The 12,039-nt window shown below is 47.2% G+C and overlaps 1 protein-coding gene across 1 annotated transcript in view; it reads right to left on the bottom strand.

The window, feature by feature from the left end:
- The window catches only part of LOC135821733 (uncharacterized), a 96,640-nt gene extending 95,189 nt beyond the window's left edge, over positions 1 to 1,451 (bottom strand). The window contains exon 1 of the mRNA XM_065334732.1: positions 1,083 to 1,451. The gene's annotated coding sequence lies outside the window, so the exon portion shown is untranslated. The remainder of the gene's footprint in view (positions 1 to 1,082) is intronic.
- Positions 1,452 to 12,039: the final 10,588 nt, after the last annotated feature.

The following is a 12,039-nucleotide window of genomic DNA, read 5'->3' as shown; positions in this document are numbered from 1 at the left end:
GTTGACACCTGCACAGAACAACTGCAGCGGGAACAACCAGTGTCGAAGGGAAGGGCGGTATAAACCGAAAGCATTGCCTCTGGCAAGGATGTGGATACAGCACAGGATAGCCAAAGCCATAGCCTGCGGCTGCAAGTACTGTCTATTCCACGTATAGCAAAGTTGTGCATTTACATAGCAAAATTCGTGACATAGCGAACTGTCGTCCATGTTCTTGTTTGAGCTCATAGAAAATTGACCCTGTGTATCGATCACTTTTCGTTCATTAAGAACCATTTCTTGTAGGGTCGCATGATTGCCAAGTGCAATCATACAGCCATAGGCCACATGCTAGTGATGTCGTGTTGTTTGTATGGTGCGAATGCATTTCCGTTCTAACAAACCCGTAAAGAACTAATTCCCCTGCAAATGGCAACCATTTTATCAGGAGTAGAGTGTACTGTATGAAAATTGCCGGATGCATGATATAATTATGGGTAAAATCACACTTGGCAGTGACAAACGCTTTGTCCGTGTACATTGTAACACAGCACACCCTACATGCGTGACTTCAGTATGCACATATGCGCAGTCTGAGACTACTCATACCGACCACACTGCACAGGTATGCATGCATATTACCTGGCAGTGCAAGCTAGGCACGGATAGCCGGTATGTAATGCAGCGCACAACTCTGTGAGTCACGATGGTTTTTCAGCAGCCGTAGATCAACTTTGCGTCGCAATGGGATGCTGGATATAGTCATTCTTGCGTGACTGTATCGGCTAGACTTTGTTCAGTTGAACAAACTGGAGAAATGCATGTACCAGTAGGTGTATTTCGAGCTTGCAGCACCATCTCCTTCAAGGATATAGGGCATGCAGTGGAACCACCCGGTGAAAAAACCCCGCTTGCATTCAAGTCACATGGTTGTGTTGTCATGTTCTGATGTGGAAGATACTGATTTCGTGATACTAAACACTTGTGAATTGTGCAAGTGGAGTTATCATTTGACTGCATTACAAATAATCTGGATGAGACGGTACTAAGAGATTAATCATCTAATGTAGTAAGTCACAACAACATTTGCAGAGCCTCCTCACCTGCTCACACATACGCAGCGGTACCCTTTCAGCGCCGGGTTCACAAAGGAACGGACTGAACCTCCCCGCAAGCACAGACAGTGTGGTCCCTGTTCAGAGTGGCTCGCGTCCAAGCCAACTCGGGAAGCGACGGGAAGTCTCAACCTAGCATTATACTAAAGAGGAAGTTCCTTCGGGAACGGATGAAGACAATTCCGCCGACGTTATGCGACGAGCGCGTCTCTGCCCCTTTCGAGAGTACTAAAGTTGCTGGCCTCTCTCCGCGAGGACATGGTACCAGTATTATTTCTTTATACGAAGAGGGAACTGGATTCCTGGTTCATATCGAAAACTTAGTGACAAAGAGACATGCAATGTGGAGAATAACAAACAAAATTCATCTGCTCGTACTTAGTTTTGTACTGTAGAGTGTAGTCGGAACAAACGGGGAAGTGAGCCGACTCAGCCGATCCGAGAGAGAGTTGCGAGGCGGATCGGAGGTCAAGGAGTAATAAAATTCCGACTCAACTCTCGAGATCCTTCATGACACGTCCCTTGCGACAACAACGGCGCTGTGGCGACGTTTGCGCTTGCCATACCACGATCCAGAGTCTGTGTACATGTAGGCTGTAGCTACATGTGTGTGTAGTTGTAGATCTGAAATGCTGGATCAACCCAAATCATGCACATGTGCACAGGAAACACCCTACTCCCCCGCCCCTCCCCCGGCCCCCCCCCCCCCCCCCCCCACTTTCCCTGTTCGGCCCGACTCCTCTACTTCTGCCGTCTACCCCTTCTACGATCCACCTACGTAGATCTACGTAGCTACGTAGACTACGTCCCTTTTGTTTGATTCTACGTAAATCTACGTGGTGCTATACATGACATTGTATTTTGCAGTCTGCTTGTTTTGGAAAGTACACAGCTTGACCTTTTGGACTTTGACCACCCTTTGTAGACGGTCCGCGGCGCTGCAGCTCGCGCGCGCTAGGTCCGTGCTTGTATCATGACACTGCATGCATGCTATATAGCGCTATGCTAGAGCGAGAATCAGTAGACCCTACGTAGGATCTATGGCCTACTGCGCCGCGCCGCATATCACAGATTGCCGTCATTTGACGAATGTCGCCACTTTTGGGAGATGACCTTTGACCCTCAACGGCAGCGACCAATAATCAGTCACTTGCGAAACCCGCGACATCGTTATCATGGTTATGCACCACTGCAGTACTGCCAGCGCAGTGGTGATGGAAGATCTCGAAACTCTCGTGGGCTACAGCCAGGGACTTTTTTTTAATTTTTTTTTATTGAAAAACCACAAACCTTCAGACATGTGAATGTGCACATGATATACAGTGTACATACGTATGTATCGAGAAGGCAGCACGGAAACGGCAGTGGTGGTGAGGCCTGGGCAGCTCGTCCGACTGTGGGTCTCGGAGTCAACACTGGGCAGACGCACCGGGGTGGGGGGGGGGGGGGGGGGGTTGTGGTAGCTTGGGAGATAAGGGATGAAGCCAGCATGATCATAGTATGTAATGCATATGCAGAAGTAATAATGATGTTGATCTTAAAAACAATAGTGCGGTGGACCTGCGCAGAGGAAAGGCATCATGGACATGATCTACGTGTATAACATAATAATAATAATATTATAAGTGAGCTAGGGCACATCATACACACACATATGCGCATGTTAATAGGAGATCAACCTGATAGGGCGTTCGCCGGCGTTGGGTAATCTTGAAATAAAGATATTAGTATTATTGAAGAGATTATTATCATAATACTCATAAAAAGGACACACTTCAGGCTCATTACAAACATCTTGAAAGTTTTTGTCTTCACAAGTATACTTTCAAGCCTTCTCATCAGGTGAAATACAGGCAAGGGAAAAGGAACAGGAACAGTGGATTAAATACAGTAAGAAGGTGGTAAAACAGCGCAAAAAAAGAAAGAAAGAAGATAGCTAAAGTAAACAGCGAAAATTGCAATAATGACACAAAGGTGCAAATGCGAGAAAACTCAATAAGCGCGACATGTAGTGCGACAACAAGAGACAACCACTGGACATACATGTAACTAACGAGGTTTTGACGACCTACCTAACAGCCTAAGTGTGAATTTGATTTGTTTGAATTTGATTTGTTTCTGCTTGCAAAGGTTGGGTTTCCTTGTGTGGATGTATACAGCTTCCAAAACATTCAGCAATCTAGCACTGCGTACACGTGACACAATCGAAAAACAATCATCTGAATACACAGCACGACAATCAGGATGCTCAAACAAATGACTAGCAATGGACGACTCATACTTATCAGAACTAACATCAGAACAATCAGCATGTGCGGTGGACACATCCGATTTCACATGGCTAGTCGAGTGGACCCTAGCCGTTGCCTCTGTCTGTACTTTAGTCGCTGCCATCGCCGCCGTTGCCGATCTTGTCATTCTTCTGGTTGATGCGGTTCCTGTCACTGCCACGCCAGTAGATGTCTTGTCCGGTTGTTTTTCTGGTGGTCTAGTTAATTGTTAGGTGACGTTACTTGGTGTTGATGCCGCTGCGTTGGACCATCTTGTACCAGGATGATTCTTTGCTGGACGTCCCCTCCGTGGTCGAGTGGATCGTGCGTGTTGTGGAATAAGGTGTAGCGGTGCGTGTTGTCGGTGCGTGTTGTTAGTTACATGTATGTCCAGTGGTTGTCTCTTGTTGTCGCACTACATGTCGCGCTTATTGAGTTTTCTCGCATTTGCACCTTTGTGTCATTATTGCAATTTTCGCTGTTTACTTTAGCTATCTTCTTTCTTTCTTTTTTTGCGCTGTTTTACCACCTTCTTACTGTATTTAATCCACTGTTCCTGTTCCTTTTCTCTTGCCTGTATTTCACCTGATGAGAAGGCTTGAAAGTATACTTGTGAAGACAAAAACTTTCAAGATTTTTGTAATGAGCCTGAAGTGTGTCCTTTTTATGAGTATTATCGCATTTTTGTCTCAGAGGAAACAGATTATTATCATACGCTCACATAAACACCACATACCAACCATGTGCACCCGCCCACACACCCACACACACACACACGCGCGCGCGCACACACACACACACACACACACACATGCTAGCACGCACACATGCACGCGCACACACACACACACATACACACACCACACACACACACGCACACACATACACACACCACACACACACCACACACATACACACACCACACACCACACACACACACACACACACACACACACACACACACACACACACACACACACACACACACACACACACACACACGTACACACAGATACACACGGGCACATTCACGCAGACGCGTAATCATACATAATATTAATTTTGTGCACAGACTCACTCTCTCACAGTAACGTCCAGAAAACCACCACGCCGAGTCCCTACAGCCGGTCGGTCGCCCAGTCCCAGTGGCGCGAGCGCAGGAATCGGTGGACGCTGCACTTGAAGGACTGCAACCTCTTCTGGTCGGGCTGATCCAGGAGGTGTTGGCGAGGCAACTGGTTCCAGGTGTCCAGCACTCCTTCAGGGAACGACCGGCGGACGTTGTTGCGAGAATTGGCTGGGATATCAGACTGCAGCTGGTAGCGGTGGCCGGCCGCCACCCGCGCCTGCTGCCTGGTGTTGGCAGGATGTTGGTCGTGGTCTGGTACTGCTTGGGAGGGGGGCAGCATTCGGGTTAGCATCTGTGGGCCTGTCAGGTAGTGGATTTTGTAGAGATAGCAGAGAGCAGCAACTTTGCGCCGGAGTTCGAGGCTTGGCAGATATGCGCCTTCGCCGATCAGATGCAGGGCTCTCCGCTGTACAGCATCGAGTTGGGCCAGCACCGTCTGAGAAGCGCCCATCCAGACTAGCATGTCATGCTCTAAGACTGGGCGAACAAAGCCGTTGTAGACCGTGAGACGGCAGCCAGGGTCAAGCACTGCTGAGGCCTTCTTCAGGAAGCCCAGTCGCTGTGTGGCGCGCAGGGCTGACTGTCGAATCTGCTGGCAGAATGTCAGTTGACTGTCGAAGGTTATCCCAAGTAGCTTCAGGCACTGGGTTTCAGGAACGATTTCACCTTGGAATGTGACCAGAGGGCAGTCCCAGGGCCGACGGTGGTGGCTGACGTGGAGTAGGTATGACTTGGCGGGCTCGAATGTCACTCGCCAGGTCGCACCCCAGGCAGCAAGGGCATTGACGGCGGTCTGGAGATCATCACAGTCAGCTGCGAGGTTGCCAAGATACCGGATACACTTGTAGAGCGTTGTGTCGTCTGCGTACGTGGCAAGGCTGGTCGATTGGGGAAGGTGGTCCTCAGCGTCATTAATGTAGATCAAGAAGAGAGTGGGCCCCAGGATGCTTCCTTGAGGCACACCTGCTCGGATGGCGTGTGTGGCTGATGTTTGTCCACCAACTACGGCCCGGATCTGGCGGCTCTCTAGGTAGTTTTTCAACCATGAGAGCAGGGGTCCAGTCAGCCCAATGCATCTGGCCTTGTGAACTACACCGCGGTGCGACACTTTGTCAAATGCGCCGGCCACGTCGACAGCAAGGACTCGGGTCACACCCCCAGCATTGGACGTCCGACTCCACTCATGCTGAAGTGAGAGGAGAAGATCAGTCGTGCCCAGGCCGCGTCGGAACCCGAATTGCCGTCCGGAGAGGACCTGATTGCTTTCCAGGAAGTTAGTGATGCTGCGATTGATGATGGCCTCCATCACCTTAGAGAGTATAGAGGGGAGGTAAATCGGACGGTAGTTCTTCGGGGTAGACTTGGAGCCTTTCTTGAAAATAGGGACAACGTTCGCGATCTTCCAGGATGCAGGTTGCACCCCGTCCCGGAAGCACTGGGTGAATAGCTTTGCCAGAGGGCTGGCGAGCGACTGCGCTGACTTCCTGAGCACTTGCGCCGGAATACCGTCAGGGCCAGTTGCTTTTGAAGCGTCCAGGTTCTTGAGAGCTCGCTGGACTGTGGCAGGGCGAAAGTGTACGGTCTTCAGCATATTGCCTGTGCGTTGGCGAATAGGGGGCAGAGGTGTGTCTGGCAGGTCATTGGCACCAAGGCTACATTTCTCCGCGAAGTAGTGACCGAGGCAGTTTGCTTTCTCGATGTTCGTGGCATGCTCTTTGCCAGCAGGGTCGACAAGAATCGGGATGGAGCTATTTCGGGAGGTTCCGATGGACTGCTTGATGGTTGACCACCACTGTTTATCTCGAAGGCTGCCGGTCTGGAGTCGTGCACGGACTATTGCTAGATGGTGATTCTGGGCATCACGTAGGCAATCAGATGACCGGTGGACAGCGAGAGTATAGTTAGCTTGACATTGGGGCGAGTCTGGTCGTCTCTTGAGGGACTTCCAGGCACTCTGTTTCGCCTTCACGGCCTTGCTGCAAGCTGGCGTCCACCAAGCGGGATCAGAGGGCCGAGTACAGAGAAGTTGGGATGGGATAAACTGGTTCATTCCATCGATGATGGCAGAGGTAATATTGGTGCAGCTGCTGTTTGCATCCTCAGACATGAGGGCATCCCAGTCCACACTCCTAAGGTGGTGGTTTAGTCTGTCCCAGTCAGCGCGGCCATATTGCCAGACTGTTCTGGCCGTCTTGGGCTCACGACATAGTTCTGTCTTGAATTCTGCCAAGATGGTGGCGTGGTCAGATCTACCAATTGGGGGGCCGAGCCGGACCGTCGGGTTGCCCAGGTCACTCATGATGAGGTCGAGGAGGGCATTTCCACGAGGAGGCGCCGTCACATGCTGCTGGAGGTGATGTAGTGCGCAGAGGTCCTCCAGTTTCTCCCCAGCTGGAGTTGTTCTACTGCTGCCCAGCCAGGCAGTGTTGTGCGCATTGAAATCGCCAGCGATGATGAGGTGCTGTGCATCCACCCGGGCAACGTCGATGGTCTGGTCCAGGTACTCTACCATACTGATATCGTTGCCAGGAAGAGACCCTGGGCGGTAGGCAGCACACAAGACAACTTTGCGGCCAGGTCTTATGCGGATAGAAAGCCATACCACCTCTTGGTCAAGGGTTGGAACAGCTTCCAGTTCCTGAAAAGCTAGGTAGGATTTCACCCACACAGCCACGCCTCCACACTGTGGTGTTCGGTCTCGTCTTACTGGAGGGGAGTACCCAGGAAGAGTCACCTCGGCTTGCGTCATCTTATCCAGGGTCAGCTTGGTTTCTGTGACTACAGCAATATCTGCATCAGATGCCAGAAGGGTATGTTGATATTCGCCAAACTTTGAACGGATACCAAAGGCATTCGTAACCAGCAATTTCAACGTCTTACTGGTCATTGCTCAGGAGAGGGTCGGCAGGTGGGAGACTATCACTGTTCTGAGGAGGAGGGTCAGACTTGGTGATATCATCAGTTTTGGCAGGTGGGCTAGAATTATCATGGCGTGCTCCACTGCTTTCTTTGAAACGCCATTGCCTGGCATAAAGTGGCCGGGGCCAGAAGTTTGCAGCGGTAATTGTAGGAACTGTTGCAGCGTCAACTGTCAGTCTCGCTGAGATTTTGCCCGTTGCTGATTCGTGCATACTGCAATCGTGCACATCCACAGATGTCCCAACCGACGCTGCTACTGTAGGGACTCAGGGAGTCATCAAACACGGGGGGGGGGATGCATGAAATAAATAGTAGTAGTAGTAGTAGTAGTAGTAGTAGTAGTAGTAGTAGTAGTAGTAGTAGTAGTAGTAGTAGTAGTAGTAGTAGTAGTAGTAGTAGTAGTAGTAGTAGTAGTAGTAGTAGTAGTAGTAGTAGTAGTAGTAGTAGTAGTAGTAGTAGTAGTAGTAGTAGTAGTAGTAGTAGTAGTAGTAGTAGTAGTAGTAGTAGTAGTAGTAGTAGTAGTAGTAGTAGTAGTAGTAGTAGTAGTAGTAGTAGTAGTAGTAGTAGTAGTAGTAGTAGTAGTAGTAGTAGTAGTAGTAGTAGTAGTAGTAGTAGTAGTAGTAGTAGTAGTAGTAGTAGTAGTAGTAGTAGTAGTAGTAGTAGTAGTAGTAGTAGTAGTAGTAGTAGTAGTAGTAGTAGTAGTAGTAGTAGTAGTAGTAGTAGTAGTAGTAGTAGTAGTAGTAGTAGTAGTAGTAGTAGTAGTAGTAGTAGTAGTAGTAGTAGTAGTAGTAGTAGTAGTAGTAGTAGTAGTAGTAGTAGTAGTAGTAGTAGTAGTAGTAGTAGTAGTAGTAGTAGTAGTAGTAGTAGTAGTAGTAGTAGTAGTAGTAGTAGTAGTAGTAGTAGTAGTAGTAGTAGTAGTAGTAGTAGTAGTAGTAGTAGTAGTAGTAGTAGTAGTAGTAGTAGTAGTAGTAGTAGTAGTAGTAGTAGTAGTAGTAGTAGTAGTAGTAGTAGTAGTAGTAGTAGTAGTAGTAGTAGTAGTAGTAGTAGTAGTAGTAGTAGTAGTAGTAGTAGTAGTAGTAGTAGTAGTAGTAGTAGTAGTAGTAGTAGTAGTAGTAGTAGTAGTAGTAGTAGTAGTAGTAGTAGTAGTAGTAGTAGTAGTAGTAGTAGTAGTAGTAGTAGTAGTAGTAGTAGTAGTAGTAGTAGTAGTAGTAGTAGTAGTAGTAGTAGTAGTAGTAGTAGTAGTAGTAGTAGTAGTAGTAGTAGTAGTAGTAGTAGTAGTAGTAGTAGTAGTAGTAGTAGTAGTAGTAGTAGTAGTAGTAGTAGTAGTAGTAGTAGTAGTAGTAGTAGTAGTAGTAGTAGTAGTAGTAGTAGTAGTAGTAGTAGTAGTAGTAGTAGTAGTAGTAGTAGTAGTAGTAGTAGTAGTAGTAGTAGTAGTAGTAGTAGTAGTAGTAGTAGTAGTAGTAGTAGTAGTAGTAGTAGTAGTAGTAGTAGTAGTAGTAGTAGTAGTAGTAGTAGTAGTAGTAGTAGTCGTAGTAGTAGAATTTATTATTTTGATAGGGAAGGCCCTACAGACGTTGCCGTCTTGTTACAGGGAACCCTAAGTGCTCTTTACAGAGCGGAACAAAAACGGATAGATGCTCAACCTGACGACACGAGACAGGCAGAGAATTCCACCTATCAGCGCCAAGGAAAGAAATACAGAACATGCCATATCCAGTGGTAGCAGCGGGCAAAGAAAGTGAAGAGAACGATTGCCCTCTAGTGCGTCTCTCGGTGCAAGTAGCAGCCGACTGGAGGGTGAACATTGAGGAAGGAAGAGGACTTGTAAGCTTATGAATACAGCGGAACACAAAAATAAAAAGCCTCAAGTTGAGACGAGATTCGAGGGAGTATAACTAGCATGCCGCAAAACAAAGACAGTCGGGGTACGGCGAGGGAGACCAAAAACCTTTTTCATGCTGATATGACTTAAGTTACCAGGCGAGAGTATAAAGATGGTGTCAGACAGTGAGCATACGAGTTGCTGGCGTATTCAATAGTGGATTGGATGAGAGATAAATAAAATATTCGCTTAGTTGTGTGATCTACTGTACGGCGGCAGCGGCGGAATGCTCCTATCTTCTTATGAACAGATGTACATACATGGTTGACTTGATCCTCAAAGGTGAGGTGTTGGTCAATGATAAGGCCAAGATAATGCGCTGTGGCCGAAGGTCGAATATCGACACCACCGCATGCAATGGTAAGATCCGGCGGAAGAGGTCAGAATGTCTCATGATTTCAGATCAGACAATTAACACCTAAACAGAGAAGGAAAGAAGGAAGAAAAGAGAAAAGATCAGAGGACCAAGATACAAGAAGGATAAGAACTCCTCAAGAGGAGAAGAGAAGGAAAGAACATGTGTGATCAGAGGTGATCAGTTGCCCAAATTCAGCGAGTTCGTCGACTAAAGTGTTGGTGTGGCTTGATTTTGAACATCTGCAAACTTTGAAATGGGTGGCCAGGGCCAGGGCCCGTGGGTGGAGGGTGTAACAAGTCACGGGGCAGACACGGATTCCAGGCTCCTAGGGCTAGGGCACAATAATAGAGATGCATGTCAAATTAAATTTTTAAAGTCTTGACCTACAGTAACACGGCTGCAGATCGGTACGCTTTCCAACGCCCAAAGAGAGTTGGAAAGCTTGTGTCTTTGTGGGTAACCATGGTAACTATGTTACTTGAACATTTGGGGCTCAAGTAAAAATCGTACTGATTATGGGATTTCCCTGCAAATTTTGCTTCAGTAAAAATGTTGTGCCTGACCGCATTCCTGTCACTTCGCAGTGGCTTTTCGTTGGTTCAGTTTGTATCCCACCCTCCCACTCCTGACGTCTGGGTGTGTGTTTATCTTATTGGCTTTCTTATTGGCCATGTGAATGTGGCAGTTACGACTGCTTTTCTTTTTTAGTTAAAAAACGCAGGGGTGGTGTGTGCGTCGCGGGCCTTTGTATGGTTACGTACAGCTTCAGATTGTATGGCTAGTATAGTGCCAGGGGAGTTCAATTGAATCTGCATGGGAAGAATACCACCGTATTGTGATTGAACTGAAGCTGGATGATGACCGTGTGGTGAGTGTGTGGGGTTTTTCAAGATACCGTCCTGGGGCAGGGATGTAGGTCCTTGGCTTTAGCTTAGACGGGTGTTGTTACATTCATTGTAACATCTTAGGCCTGTGGGGATTGCCCTATCAAAAATTTAATAATAATAATAATAATACTCAATCTGCGGACAGAACTGTTTCGTCCTTTCTGGACTCGTCAGCGCAGCACAGAGGAAATGAGGCCGAACCTGATAGCAATGGAAATAAAAATTTCCAATCAGGCCCGAACGTACCTTGCCAGAGTGCTCAAACTGACAAGTCAGTGAGCTCTGCATAAAGCAAACAGCAAAGGCACTACCCCACGCAAGAGTGCTCAACTGCTACAAGAGCAGGAGCGAAATACTCAATCTGCGGACAGAACTGTTTCGTCCTTTCTGGACTCGTCAGCGCAGCACAGAGGAAATGAGGCCGAACCTGATAGCAATGGAAATAAAAATTTCCAATCAGGCCCGAACGTACCTTGCCAGAGTGCTCAAACTGACAAGTCAGTGAGCTCTGCATAAAGCAAACAGCAAAGGCACTACCCCACGCAAGAGTGCTCAACTGCTACAAGAGCAGGAGCGAAATACTCAATCTGCGGACAGAACTGTTTCGTCCTTTCTGGACTCGTCAGCGCAGCACAGAGGAAATGAGGCCGAACCTGATAGCAATGGAAATAAAAATTTCCAATCAGGCCCGAACGTACCTTGCCAGAGTGCTCAAACTGACAAGTCAGTGAGCTCTGCATAAAGCAAACAGCAAACGTTTATATATTGAGTTAAGAGCTTTTGTTGATTTGCCAGTAATCCTCTGATGAGATGGCGACGAAAACGTTTAGGAACAACCTTCTTTATTTACATGAAAACAAGTTTTGCTTATGGTGTTTGTACTGAGTGCGCAGCTTACTCTATTTATTGCGTTGATTATTATTTCGTAATACGTATTCGCATGCAACGACGCAAATCCACACAATTCAGTAGACACTTTTTCTATCAAACGTTTTCTTTCCCTTCTCTTCAGGATAGTACAGGGAATGTTGGAAATTAGAAAAACACATAACTATATAGAGAATGAAAGAAAGAAAAAGTCAACACTTCAACATAGGTGTTAAAAATGATTAAAGTGTTAAAAACTCAAAAACAAACAGCTGCAAGTTGTAGACAAACACGTTGAACACATCAGGGAACACTTGTCACACTTTCACGAGGTGTGACACCAAACAACTGCAACGATAACACATTCTCCTTCTGTACACATAGTTCTGGATCTAGTTTACGAATATACAGAGCTTCTAACACAGCAAGATGTAACTTAGACCTTCCACGAGTCAAAATCGAAAAGATATCATCACTATACAACTTACGACAACTAGCACTGCCCGACAAATGACGCTTGATGGACGATGTCCGATCACTTAGCTCTGTCACCTTCGACGCCTGCCGTTGTTCTCTTCCGTTTGATAGAAAAAGTGTCTACTGAATTGTGTGGATTTGCGTCGTTGCATGCGA

This window comes from Sycon ciliatum, chromosome 7, assembly GCF_964019385.1.
Source record: "Sycon ciliatum chromosome 7, ocSycCili1.1, whole genome shotgun sequence".
Classification (NCBI taxonomy): Eukaryota; Metazoa; Porifera; class Calcarea; order Leucosolenida; family Sycettidae; genus Sycon; species Sycon ciliatum.
The sequence above is the reverse complement of the archived record's forward strand: the minus strand, read 5'-3'. Positions and strand labels throughout refer to the sequence as shown.